Source organism: Camarhynchus parvulus, chromosome 4 (genome assembly GCF_901933205.1).
Source record: "Camarhynchus parvulus chromosome 4, STF_HiC, whole genome shotgun sequence".
NCBI lineage: Eukaryota > Metazoa > Chordata > Aves > Passeriformes > Thraupidae > Camarhynchus > Camarhynchus parvulus.
In genome coordinates this window covers 50,153,046-50,168,661 of record NC_044574.1, presented here as the reverse complement: position 1 = coordinate 50,168,661, position 15,616 = coordinate 50,153,046, and positions in this window count along the sequence as shown.

Sequence of the window (15,616 nt, the reverse complement as noted above, 5' to 3'; positions counted from 1 at the left end):
GAAATCATTAATTCAATCTTGCACATTCAAATCTGCCATATCTCTTGTGGAATAAATCTGGAGCCTGTCTGGCATTGAAACCCATGTAATCAGACTGCTTTCATTTAATTTTGGTACTTCACACAATTTTGAAACTGAAATACATTTCACACCAGAGGATATAAAAATTTGTCTCATTTTTATTTTATCCTTAAAAACACCAATCCAGTCTAGGTCCAAAGAGATATGGAGAATTTTTACAATTTTTTTCTATATCTCAACCATAACATCTTCCAAAACACTATCAGATTACTCTGGGACTCAATTATTGACATTTCAAGGCTAATGCAGGCCTTACTAATTATCCTTGCTTGTCTACATCACCATAGTATTCTTGGAAGTGTAAGCAAACAAAGGCACTTTAGAAATAACAGGAGGAAAAAAAAATAGGAAAAAAAATTTAGAAAAAACATTATGTACTTTAATCCAGTCTTCAAAAAGAAATATCTTCCCTATCTCTGTATGGTATAGTGGAAAAAAAAATTGCCCAGGAAAAGGTACCACAAGAGTGCCTGGGCATTTTTTCTTGTAGACAAAATATTCAATGTCAGTCCCTTTTTGAGTAATCCAAAAGTCCACAGTACTGTATTTTAGGATTCACATTTTGTCTATATATTAATATAATAACTTAGTCTTATTTAAATCCTGAAAAAAAGACAGCTCCTTTTTTCAGATGAGCATCCATCTGACAATAAAAAAGATGAGACTGATTATTTCAAGACAAATCCGGACAAAGAGAAAACCACTGATATAGCCTTATCCATAAGGCTGTCTATCGGGGCCTGTCTAGAAAATGTAACTGCCTTGAAAATTATCCAAAATTGGAAGTGAGTCTGTAATACATTACCATCCATTATAAACCCTAGAATTAAAAATAGTACTTATATTTAAATTAATCCATGATTATTGCAGAGAGAATTTACCCAACGTGATTTAAAATGTCCCCAACATCCTTTTGCAAAATACAACATAGCTGACTTTTCCACAAGCAACTACCAGATATTAACACAAAAGAAGTTTTCTGCTATGAAAAATTCATCAGGTAGAATCTTTTTGTGTCCTCAATAAACATCTCTAAAGACTGCATTTAACATGCTTGTTTATTGCATTATACAAGACTTATTTTGCTTTTGTCTCTATGAAAATGGGACCTTATTTTTTCCAAGAAATGTTCTTGGATTGACTGGCAACAGAAGACTCTTACATCCCTTTAATCTGCAAAAAAGTAACAAAGTATCTGAAACAAAATCTACATTGGTCTTCTTAATTCAGGAACACGATTTAGAGCACTACTGTATTATCACACACAAAGTAATAAATTCTGGGACAGACTTCATGGGTAATCACTTGCAGAATCATTGCTTTTAGGAGAAAAAAACCACATGGATTATGTAGAGGAGAACAAACCTATGACTTAAAATGAGCTACACATTTTATGAAAACAGAAAACAGGGCAACATAAATAAAAACTTTGCACTAGAAGCTTGAGATCTAGAAGAGTCCTTTTTTTGAGTCAGATTGGGATTCTAAATTATTTTAGCTTCAAACAATGGCTTTCTGGTGGAAAATGGAGGACATAGGAATCTGAAATGCATTTTTGGGAAGAGAAGTAAGCGTGGAAGAGAAATTTAACAGCACCTTCTTATGAACACATCTCTTCCAAGTATCCCTCAAATTAATCCAATGTCCCTTCTTTCAATGTTACAAATTACTGCTATGGAAATTTAAATAGGATCATTTTAGAATGATAAAACAGTATCACAGAACCAAAGATCTTCAGACAGGACTGAGTTGCAGAAGCTACAAAATACTTTCATGCAAATTATTTGCTATTTAAAAAAAGAGAAAGAGAAAAAATGAATAAAGGGCACCAACACAGACAAAAGTCAAAGAGTATCTACATCTCATGGATATTTTGAAAACACTTTTGCTCCCATGAGGTGAAACTAGAACTAGCTGGAAACCCATTGTATTTTAAATCACTCCATATGGTGCCACTTCTCTACAAACTGACAGAGGTAACCATGTTCTAGCTGAATTTTATTATTCCATATTCACCCATACAAGTAGCAAATATGAAGGGAAAATACTACATCAAAGCTATCACACTGTTTTCCTCCTTACAGACTTGAGTTTCACCCAAGTGCCTTACATCTTTCTTCTAAGGAAAGAGTTTAAAGCATTCTTATCTTTTTCTACTTCATTACCCCTTTGACTACATGACCTTTTGTGTTTTGGGATGTAACTGATCATGGGAAAAGTCAGCAGATTAATATTGCAAACAAATGAAAGTCAGCTTTCAAAAGATTAAATACCCTCCAACAAGGCATCTTAAAATGAGGCACAAAAGCAAAGTGTATTTTCCTGAGTGCTTTGCAAATAATGCTATGTTGTGTCAACGAGGCAAAAATCTCTGAAGTCATTCAATCTGAAAGCAATTGCCTTTTTTCTTCTACATTCCCCTCTACAATTTAATAGGGGTGGAAAAATATTTTTCAAGGAGCAAGTTACAAATATTGAATGCAGCTCTTCTTTATCCTTTTGTTTCATGGTTCATTTTCATCAAAATGTGAAAGCTGGCATGGTACTGAGAAGCTGCAAACTCCCTTTCTTTAAAAGAAATTATTAAATTCACCAGATGATACAGCATTCCTGCCCTCATTGATTTTCTCCTCACTTGATTCAGGTCTAAACAATGTAATACATCTACTTCTTCCATCCTAAAATATTAAAAATAATAAATTATGAAAGTGGCTTGGTTTTATCTTCCATTACAAAGCAGCAGGAACTCAAACTGAAAGAAAACCATTTGTTTTCCACTTTGAGACTTGCTTTTTTATTTACAAACTAATAAAATAAGTTTTTGAATTACTTAAGGGAAAAATCTATTTCCTTATCCATTAACTTCCTTCAGACGCTAGAATTTTCAGCTACTTTCTAGTGACATGTTAAGGAGACTACATTTTACCTATATATAAAAATATTCTATCCTTCTTTGGCCTTTTAGTCTAGGAAAAATACATTTGTTAAAAAGAAGAGTTCAGCAGTACAGCAAACCATCCAGAATACCTGAAAGTATTTCAGGAAACATTCTAATTGAGAAAAATCAGGAACAGGTTGTTTAAATTATTCTCATCTAACCCCCCCCCACCCCGTGCACATTAAACCTACACTCAACTTATGCTGGAGTTAATCAAGAAAAGAACCTTTGCTCTAACAAGGTCTAACTCCTTGTGAGGGTGCCCCCCAAGGGGTACAGCCCTGAGAGCCCAATAAAACCCATTGTCTGCACAAAACCCAGCAGTGCTGTACAAAGAGGTGCAGCAATATTAGCATGGCACACCACCTTAACTGAGGCTATCTCCCAACAGTACCTGCACCATTATTGGTATCCTGGGAAGCAAAACTACCACCAGCTCCAGCAACTCTTTACCATTTCATTGGTGAGTACTGACAGGGCTTCAATAAGTTGTGGGCATGTCTCATTTGTAAAGTACAACTCTATCAATGTGACATCACAGCTAAGTCAAAATGAGTTCTGTCAGGTACTGCTGACAGCACAGCTTAGCAGCTGTCCTTTACATTAAGCAGTCATAAGGCAATACTCACCAACAATCCTGAGCCCAGGAAATTTATTGCAGGACTCCTCTTTTCTAGGTAAGTGCTGTGATCACAGAATCCTGTTCCTATTTTCACAATCTCTTTTCTGGTACAGTTCTTGAACTTTTTCTTCTCATCCTTAGTCTGCTAAGGACGCTTGGTACATAAGGATGCTTGAAGCCATCACTAATTTGGAGATTGCTCAGAGAGAACCTGGCCAGATCTTTCACTTCATCAGCAAAGACTGCAATTATTCAGCCATTAGGGAAAAGACAGGCAGTGTGTTTACCCTCCTTTACCAAATCCCCTAGAATCTATTACTGGATTTAGATGGAAAGATGTTGTTTAAAGGTTAAGCCTCAGTAAAGAGCTTTATGTTCAGATGTGCCAACCTGAGGAAAGACAAATTTTCTATCCCTGCCATGCCAACAAACTTCATTTTATAAATATGAATGTAGAAAGGACCTCTGAGTAAGAACCCAGTCTGTGTCACACAGTTGCCAGAGCAGGTATTAGCATGAATTCAACAATGAAAAAAACAACAAATTATTATTTCCACTTTTAGCAGGCTTGATTTGCTATTTTTTTTTTAAATTAGTCTGACTGTGTCTTATGAGGAAAAAAATAACTGATGCAAATAATCTGAAGCACTATGTTACACTTTTCTTTACTTAGCAAATGCTCTAAAAAACAAGGACACACTATCTGCTATAAACCTGGTACTTCTATATATAAAGTGTTTAAATTCTGCTTGCTTGAGGACATTAGGCTGTTGCAATATATTTTCTCTCTATGCTCAGCAGCACAAGGCCAAGGGCATATAAATCCAAACACTTGAGACAGTCCTGTGGTATTTATTCCACCCTCTAAAGACAATAGCTGAACCTGAACCTTTCACAGAGGTCCTGAGTGATACAGTTCTGCATCATCCTCATCTCTAAAGCATCACAAATGTTAAGTAAATCGACACCTTAGTGATACAGAAAGTGTCTAGTTTCGTTCAACAGAGATATCTCTTGGGTTTTTTAACCTTTCTGGATCTTTCGTAGGAGCTCTTTATCCACTTCAAATTCTCTTGACCCACACCCTACATAACAGAAAGAAATTTGGTTTCTCTGGGGCAAACTGTTTTCACTAAAAACTTTTGACAGAAACACAGACATTTAGAGAAAATTATTGCACATTTTCCCAGGTGACTTGCACAGCAATTTATTTCAATTCCTAGTAATTCCATGCAAGAAGATCCTACACTTGAAAGCAGCCACAGAAGCCCCCACCAGCTATAAACAAGAAGCAAAGTTAGAAAATAAGTCATTTACTTCACCAAATTGATTAAGTAAGTGTCTGCAGATGGAAAGTCCACCTATCACCTAAGCTGTAACCTTAACAGTCAAAAATCTCTTGTCCCAGTTAATAGGAACTTTCAAGTAAAAACAGATGGAGAAATTCAGACCACTTATCTAGTGTAAAATATCATCTCAGCTTACTTTAGATTCCAGTTTTGAAAACTTTGTCGCAGTCTTTAATATTGGTATAGATCAAGACAGTCTAAACAACAGCCGGGAGCATTTCCCTGTGAAAGTAAGACTTTGAGAAATGTGCTTCAGTTTTGCAAACTTAATGATAATCCTTCCATAAAGTACCTCCATTGGCCATAGCTGTAACCTACTTCTTTGGATAAAAATACTTTTCATCTTTTGGGAGTACATCCTATCCAAAGTGAGATATGATCAGACTGAAGCTCCATGAACAATTTTTAACTACAGATACAAGCTGATCCAACAGCTTTACAATATTGCTTCAGGACAAGCGAAGCTAAGTTAAAGTGTTGCTTGTCAAGTCATCATGCCATTATCTAAACATCAGAACAGGACTACTTGTCTTCACAGAAAAGATTAGATGCTGATGAGGAAACAAATACACCCAGAAGAGATGCTTGTAAAATTCATATTTAAGTATGTGAATAGACTGGACTATTTAATCTTCAGTTCCTTTAGGGAATTTAAAGCCATGACTTAATGGGTGAATTCAAAAACAACATCAGTAGGTTAATGACTAAAGCCCAAGAAGAATAAACAATGAAGAAGAGCTGATTAACTTTTCCTCCTTAAATTCTCATCTGAGTCATTTTTTCACTCTATTAAATCTCTTTGGTAAGCCAGATATACAGCTTTGTCTTTCCATACTTAGAAGATGGAGGTTTCTGGAATCAGTCAAGGTCTGAGACACAAATGGATGTTGACTACTGCAGAGCATTATGGTCAAAATCTTGTTCATAGGGAGAGGAAAAAAGCCAACAATTTAACATTAGTATAATAAAACCTAATTTGTCATTATTATTGAACTCTTGAGACTAATCCAAGATTCATTATGAGTACATATGTAATTACTACCAGGAAAACAGAAAAATTCTTTGATTCAAGAAAGTTTTAACAGTAATACAGTTAAAATTATTACAAACAGAATTCTTAGTTGCTTTTCCTGCTACTAAGTTCATGCTTCCTATGGGTTGAAAAGCAAGTGGTGTCATTCTGGTGTTGGCAGTGGAGGATGCTACAGTTACCTATCATCATCTGTCAATGGCTTCTTCTGCCTAAAACTCACTCCAGGTCATTTCTATCCATTTGGTACATTTGTTTTTACACATTGCTGTCTCTTCGTTGGCCAGCAGCAATATAGCACGCTGAATTTAAATAGGTGGTAGGTTTTATGTAGTTGAGATACATTTTATTTGTTCTCTTTGTTACCCCTAAACTCAGTTTTGTCCAGTTCCAAGTCTGCATTTCTTTAGCTGACCATAAGTAATTAATTTCTGAGGGGTCTGCAGTGCCTGCCTGTGTCCCATCTCTAATCATCCCACAGCAGTGCTCCCTACAGTGCACTCCAGACACTTCTAGAGTTTATCCTTCCCCAGACATCTGCTACCATTCCAGGACTGTACTTCTCTACCCTGCATCATTATGTTAGATGAGAAATATCTTGTTTCACATATAATGTTTCCTTGTTACAGATATCTATATTAAACTATCGCCATGCTGTACAATTATATTTTTTTACTAAACAAATTAGCCACAGACACCTGGTCAATTAGAGAAATAGCTGTCACAACTAGTGTACAGCAAAGTACAAGGAGGTCAAGAAAAATTCAGAGAAAGCAAGTCTGACATGTCTCAGTTCTGAAGCCTCCAAATTCAGTGCAGAATTTGTGGCCAGATGCAGCAGAGAAATTGCAGTAGAGTGTGGCAGGGCTGCACAGTGGCAAGAGAGGTTTCTGGCATCTAAACTGGCAGAAGATTCTGATGACAACCCCATTAGCCAAGGTATAAATTGAGCTAGAGAGGTCCCTGGATATTATCTATATTTGTGACAAAAAGGCATTGAAATGACTGCTGCATCCTGATAAATACAAGCTCTTGTAATTAAAAATATTTTGCTTAAATGAAGAACTCAATGAAAGTTATTTTCTTATACAGGTAATGAACTGTGAGGCTTAAAGGAAACAAGAAGTTCTAGAATTCAGTGAAAAAAGGATCCCAGAAAGTTAGCGAGAGAGCATTTATTATTAAAGATCCTTTGATGCAATATTTCTGCTTTAGAAGATGAACCCAAAAGAACACAAACAGCAGCCTTCATTGAAAGAAAACAATTCTCGCAGTGATAGAAGCAGACTAATACAGAGATGAAGATGATTTGAGCATGTTATTTCAAGTGATAATCATTTTATAATGATTTCTGTTCTTTTAAAAGCTGAAATAACATTGAATGTTAAATGAAAAGAAAGTTGAAACATTTCAGAATGTGAGACAAAGTGGTTCACTTCTTTTTCAAATGTCATAGCAGGTACAAATACTCTGATTTCCATTATACTAAAGTTAAAAAATTCAAAAAGAGGCTATCAAGCTGGAACAACCCTGGAAGTATTTAAAAGATATGTAGAGATGGTGCTTATGGACATGGTTTAGTGGTGAAGTTGGCAGTGTTAGGTTAATAATTAGACTAAATTATCTTCAAGGTCTTTTTCAACTTAACCTATTTTATGGTTCTGTCTGATTCTTCTACTGACAAAAGTAAGATGCTCTCACTTTTTAATAGGTGCATCAAAATCAAGACTAGGCAAATTGTAGCCTACTTCATCTTGTGCATCCACAAACATGCATACTATTGCTTTCAGGAGTGAAAATCTTTCAAACCTTACTTTACATGTTTTAAAGAATAAACACATGAATTATCTCTCGGTAGCAGTTGCAAGTTTCTCTGGATTCAGTCTACTCTGATATTTAATATGGTGGCAACATTGGAACAAAAACCTTTTCTTAGGTGAGTTTTCCTCAATGGAACAGTGACTGCCTCATTATTAGAGGAGAGGGATAAAGTCTTACAAGCAAATAATCTGCTATTTCCTCATAAAAATACCTAGGTAGGATACAGCCTACTGAGTTATTCAACAGAATTATGCGTAGGCTGTTTTTCACCTTCTGTTTTCTCCTTTTCATGCATCACCTATTTGCATTTCTTAACATATTAATGTTTGAAGCTGAGACATTTGAGGCTGAAATCATACTTCTTTGGTTCAGTAGCTTCTAGCATATATAGCTGATGCATAAGTGAAATGCATTACATTAAAACATGTGTATTAAGAAATAGCTTTTGTAGATGAAATTTTGCTAGACGTTATTTGCATGAATTGTGCTTTGAAGACAGATCAAAGAGGTCACAAGAGGGAATAGCAGAGACTTTTTTACTTATATGATAAATAAAAGCGTTACACATAAACATGTAGAGAATATTGCCTACTCCATCAAATACAAAACAGTAAGAACAGAGCCCTGGACAGAAATTCAAACCAAATCTGCTCATGCACAGCTATTTCAGTAGGGCATCTGTGGGCATGAAAACTGGCAAAAGATGTAACAGCTATACAGCTCTGCACATTTTTAAAATTTGAGTTCTTTTATGTATTAGGAGGTATCTGTAAAAATATCCCATTATTTTCCTTAAGATCTAAGAGAAATTCCTTTGCCTTTTTTCTTTAATAAAATGAATGGACTAAGCAAGAAAAAAAATGGTTGTTTTGGTAAAATTAAGCAAATGTTATTTAGCCATACTTGACCTCTGTGCTCTTAAACACTCCTGCTTCAGAGAGTGATTTCAAGTGAAATTTTTATTTACTGAACTCGTGAAGAGAGACATCCTTTTTTCGTGGGACACATAAAATTTTCAGGCTCAATATTAGAAAGTACTGCAACCAGTGCCTGACTGGGGCTTTCATCCTAAGATATATCAAATGTTACAAGTCACTAAGATGTGGATTAACTCAATGTTTAAAATTATAATCAAAATCCTTTCCCCAAAGAAAGAAATATTACTAACTTTAAAAAAAAAGGAAAAAGCCAATATGAATTATCGTTGGATCTGTCTTTTAACCGACTTTAAGGGCACAGAAAAATAGCTACTGTTGTAGGAAGAGTCAGAAACATTGCTTTTGATTACTAAAGTTCCTAGCAGCCCTTATCAGAAGAAGTGCAATGTTATCTTCTGCCTACTGCCAATTGTCTCTGCATATTGGTGTCCCATCCAGGAGGACTGGCAAATGTATTTTTAGCACATGTATGTAATTGAACAGCTTTTGTAGGTTTCATTTTCCACATTAAAACTGATTGGAGTGAAAGGAGATGAAGTAATCAGAAAACAAATATATTAAAGCAGATTTTTACAGTAAGCCATTCAAGGGAGTCGAGTATTGCAGTAAGCCATTACTGCAATAATACTGCATTCTTTTTGTGTTGTTTGCTTTGCTTAAATTTGTAATCTGAAAAGTGATTACAACCCCAAGCTGCTATCCTATAGCCAGGTTTCTGGCCATCCTTACTTCTTACCATGGAACTCAGCTCTGTGCCCTTCTTCAATTCCTCTCTTAAAAGTATTGTGCAGCATTTATGAAATTGTAGTCCTAAGTTTCAAGAGAGAGATGCCACTAACTTTTAAAAGAAACATTATAGGAGACACCATGTCGTATTTGTTTTCTTCCTCATACACATGAGCTTCCAGAGAAAATATAATCAACAATCAGGAAAACAAATTCTATTTTAAATATGTAAAACACTAAGATTTTGGGATTTCTCACATGCCAGAAAAAATACCTTAGTTATCCAAAGAATCTTAGTTTAGTTTTATCAAACCACACTCCAAATAAAAAATTAAAATCCATAGGTTATATTTATATATCTCTCAATGGCAAAAAGCAATTTCCATTTCAATTGCCCAAGAAGAGACTTAGAGCTGATTTGGTCAGCATGTTGAAGTACTTTATTCAGTAGGGACGAGATTTCTGAAGAAATGATAAGGTCTAAAGGCCAGAAATAAACTAAACAAATTAGAGTGAAAATGAATTAATGGCGGCAATAATGAACAATGAGAACAGTTTATCTAAAGATGTACTTGAACTGTTCATCATCACAGACTTCAAATTGAGAGGCTCATTTTCCTTGGCCAGAAGTTAAGAGCAGGTTGTGAGAATTATTGCAAAACTCTGAGGCCTGGGTTGTGGAAGAGGTCAATGAGCATCATTATATTGGTTTCTCCTGAAAACAATCTCTCTACACTTTAATTAAAGCTAAAGGATATGCCTTCCAGGAACATGCCTTGATAGCTGTGCTACTGAAACACATTAAGTGTCCACATTCCTCAGGAAGTGTGACAACTATAACTCTCCTTAAAGATCAGTGTGTGGGGAAGAAAAGAGTTCAAAAGGAGCAAGCTCCAGATCCACATGGGAATTTTTAACCCCCACAGCATGTCCATATAACTACTTTCTTAGAAAAACAAGTCATTACTTCCTAATACAAGAAAGCACAAAACCCCCAAAAGAAAAGAAACAACAATGTCAGAAGTGGCAGCCATTTTCCAAGATCTACTGGAAAAAAACAGAATGCACTGGACATACCAATAAATTTCAAAAGATGTACAAACCAAGAAACCTTCTGGCACTGTGGAACCCATCAATTTGTGACTGTTCCAGTGCAGGCTGAACAACACTGCTAAAAACTTCAGAGAAAAATCTATTCTTGACAATAACAACCACATCCAATTAACTTGATTCTAACTTAAGAGACACATCGGCTTAGACGTTAAACTTTTTAAACATTTTCAAAACTCAAATTCTCTTAAGTTGTTTGTAAATTCTTTTGTTTCTGTGCATGACCTTTATTTTTAAATTATTTTTGCTGTGATTGCACAATGACAACAGGATAGCAATATTTTTTCCATTGGCTAAAAGGTTTTAATGGATAAGATTTCAAGAAGCTGGAGAGAGGCATAATTTTAATATTAGATCTTTTCAGCTATTTATGCTCTTGCAAATTTCAGCAGCGTATAAATAAATCTCACTTAATGCAGTAAGTATGTATGAAAAAGTATTTACTAAAGTCCTCTTTATGTAGCTGTCTTTTCCATCAACTGAATAGCTTTGGTAATGCATCAGCAACACCACCTTGAAAAGCAGCTGGGGGGTTTTAATGACCAATATTGATTTTATTTGTAATCTATCATTCTGCAAACACACAAGCTCATTGTTCAAGAGCTCTTATAGTCCCAAAAGAGGGTCCCACACCAGCACACACAGTGCTTGAACTTGCTCTTGGACACAGTGAGAATGCCCCATGCTTGCAGACACTGTTTTAACTGAATTCAGAAGAAACCCATTCACGAGCATGAATATAACACATGCTGTGCTGTTGTTTAGTGAAACACAGAGGGATAGAATAGACTAGAACTATTTCAGTTGGAAGGGACCTGCAGTGGTCATCTAGTCCTACTGCCTGAACTCTTCAGGGATGACCAAAAGTGAAAGCAGATTATTATGGTCACTATCCAAATGCTGTTTAAACACAGAGAGAATTGTTGGGCATTGACAGCCTCTCTAGAAAGCCTGTTGCCATGTTTGACCACCCTCTCCATAAAGAAACACTTTCTAATGTCCACTCCAAACCTCTGCTGGTGAAGTTTTGAGTCATTCCCAGGTATCCTGCCACTGAGCACCAGGGAGAAGAGTCCAGAACCTCCCTCTCCAGGTCCCCTCCTCAGGAAGTTCGGGAGAACAATGAGGTCACCCCTCAGACTCCTTCTCTTCAAACTAAGACAAACCCAGAGTGCTCAGCTGCTCCTCACAGGACAGGCTTCCAACCCATTCTCCAGCTCACTTGTCCTCCTCTAGAGGCATTCAAGAACCTTCACAGCCTTCTTAAACTGCACGCAGCACTCACCTACCCTGGATAATCACCAGTTCTGAGCAGATGCTGCTGCTGCGATCCTTCCAGCCCAGGATGCCACTTGCCCTCATGGCAGCCAGGGGCTGATGTCCCACACTGAGCTGCCTGCAGCTTCCCCGTGGTGACACCTCCGAAGGAAGAAGCCTTTTCAGTAGCTCCCCTGCCATACTGAGATGATCTGAACTGACAGGTTTGTGGTTACATGTATAAAAAGATTACAGCTTTTAAACAGGGGCATGGGAATTGTCTTTATCAATGGCATTAGCATCACGGACAAATATGTTTGGTCTTAGCCCATTCTAAACAGATTTTGATTGGCTGTTTACACTCCAAGCATCATATAAATACTGCAAGCATGCCACAGATTTCTATCAATAATACTCTCAGCCAAATTCTACACATTGGTAAGCATCTTTGGTGGAAAGACCAATAAAAATGTTGTCTTTTAAAGAAATTTAAAATATTAATCTGCATCTGTAATAATCAAAAAACATTAAAAATGACAGATATGCAGTATGATGAAGTCCCAATGTCCTATTTATTAACAGATAGGCATTCATTTGGAATTTGTTTTGCTAACTTGATCCTTATGTTAAGTATAAATTCATTTTTCCCTAATTCATTAATTGCACAATTAATTTTGTGTTTATCATTTGAGTTTACTTTCCACCTCCAAAAATATCTAAGGTACACAGTAAAAAAGTCCATGTTCATTTATAACATTCTTCTACCATAGTGTCAAGAAAATGGTATCTATTTAAATTGGTATTAGTAATGACAGGCACCTGAATATTATCTTGAAATTTTAAATAAGTATAATAGTAAGGTTGTGATATTAGATGTGATATTAAGGTTTTCAAAAACATTTGTCTGCTTGCTTCCCACTGAATATAAAAAATTAAAACATAAAGTCAAGTCACTTTAGCTAGCATGTTTGACTGCTGAGAACAAAGGCCAGTCAGAGTCTGAAATAAAATGTGATTATTACTTCTGAACAGTGATTATAACATCCAAAATCAGAATTATAACTGCAAAAGTCACAAGTGTGCCTTTGAGGTTGCAAAGTAGGCAAATGACACACATTTATGCATTATAGCACACTTTTACTGCTCATGAAGAATAGTATTCCATTGGGCTAAACACCGTGGTGCTCAGCTCAGATTCAACAAGTAATTATACACAGCTTTAGTTTTCAGATGATGATATCAAACACATATTACATGTTTTCCTAAGGGAAGTTCTTAGTAGCTAACATGTTTGGGCTTTCCCCATTTATTTATTATTGACTAAATAGCTTAATTCTGTTCAATGCAAAAATAAAAGAAAATAAAAAGGAGACCCTATAGAAGTCTTCTGTGTGGCTCTTGAGTTCAAAGCAAATTTTCCAGCTGAGTTATGAAGTCCTGGAATGAATTTCCAATGAAAATGCTAACAGTTCTTTAGCTACAGTTGTGCTAGCGGGTGTTGCTAAAACAAATAGAAAACCCTGTGAGTGGCAGCAAAGCAGCCCATCATTAGAGGCACTTTTCTAGAACCCTTTTATTACATCTGGGTGATGATAATCTTCCCACCAGTGGGCATGCTGAGTTTTGGCACATATCAAGCTTGTCAGAATCATTTTACACATTCCAAACAGCAGGCAGAGTAGACAATAACAAAAAAGAAAAGAAACTTTCTCAACATGGTGTGTGTCTTTGTTCTCAGGAGCTGCTATTGCCTTTTGATGGGGCAAACAAAGAACCATTTAACCAAACCACTATGCCTATTAGAGCCATTGACTCCAGTTCCAGAGGGGATACCAGGGGTTCTGGTCCACCCTCAGCTCTGACAGAAGAGGGCAGAAGCAGGTCTTTGTGTAAAAGTGGAAAACAGCTTTAAGACATTTTTCTTTCCAACTAAATTCCCAGTAGGATCTTGCTGTTTCCAGACCCTAAACCGGTCAGCTACAGCAATGTCCCCAGACAGCTCTTAGCAAAAACCAAGTTCATCCTATTATTAGGATATAGATGTGTATAAATTCAGTCTTGTAGAGGAAGACAGCACAGGACACAGTTACTCTGAGTCACCCACACAGATCATCCTTTTCAGCAAAACTAGAAGTTGCCACTCTCAGTGTAAAGATAAGGAAAACTGTTACCCAGTTTTCCCAGTTTTACCCAGAGCAGCCAAAACGTGACATTTTAAAACACTTAAACATTGTATCACAGCTGAAAGAGACAAGAAGATAACGCGAGGCAATCATGGGAACTGTTAGCTGATCCAGCAAAAACCCAAAAAGGCTGCTCACGGTTAAATGTATGCATTTAAAAGAGGTAAAAAAGAGGTATTGCAAGGGTTGGATCAAACTAGAGGCAAAATCAAGAATGACACTCAACTTTACTGAGCATGTTTCCAAGCAGAGCTGATGCATAGCTCTGTGCTACCTCACTTTTTTGGGTGATGTTAAGGACACAACGTCAGACTGCAAGCAATAATGAGATTGTTCACCCATGGAACAGGAGGAGAGAAAGCCAAGGTGAAACCTGACCTGCAGAACTTCCATCACCTGTTCTTAAATTAAGTTTAGCATATTCGCTCTGGAAATGTCTGAGAAACGAGCAATATAGGCCCTCAAAACACTACTGTCAATCACATTCAATTTTTCAAAATGTAACTAATCAACAGGTATTTGGAACAAAAGAACACACACACCAAAAAAGTCTGTGTGTCATGGGTGCCACATCCATGAAGAGCATCTTGCATCTAGAAACTATGCAGAGTTCTCCTTCATTTTGCAAAATGATCCCCTAGACAGTGACTTCCTCATATTGAAATATACATTATTCATAATGGCTAATTGATGCAAAAGTCAATATGAAGTGAGAATCTGGCTTCAAAATTTGGACGTATATGTGAAATATGTGAATTCATTCACTGTGTTTCCTGAATTAATATCCCCTGAGGTATGTAACTGGTTTCTGTTCTAGAATTTAACTAAAAAAAGTTGCAACAATTGGCAGAACTGGATATTTACTCATTTCCTTATCGTACAAAACTCAGTATGGATTATTTCTTTCAAATGTGGCATCACATTACAGGGGTTTTTTTGCTGTTCTTCATTCACACACATTGGTGATGTGAATTTTTCATTAACAATGTCGGCCCAGACACTAAACTTTTTAAATGCCAATATACCTTCAGGCCTTTGCATTCTGTTTTGCAGATGGCCGTATGTGGAGGAAGCTTAAATTCCACAACCCTGAGCCTGCCATGATCCTTTCTGAAATATTATCATGAAATGTATAACTTAAGCATTTGCATTAAGATAATATTTCCTCCTCTCAAAGCATTTTTTTTTCTCAACTCCATACATCCAAGCCCACTTTTGTTGGCACTTTTCTTCCAGGCTTTCTGCTCACTTTTAAGAAATAATGGGAGGAAGAAAAGAGAAAAAAAAAGAAAGAAAGCCGCTAGATTAAGTCTTCTAAAACTTCTCCCAGCTGTATACATTGCTTCTGTTTTATATATGAAGACTTAGCTTGGAGCAAGTTTCTCATGCTAATTTATTAATCCTTGAAATACAGGGTTTCGAACAGAATGCTAATATAACTAACTATAGATATGCTTGCAGGCACTGCTATAATGAAAGAAATAATTACATCAATAAAATTATATTAGTTTGACATTAACAATTTGCCCAAGAAAACAATTCCAAATGACTAACAAGCACT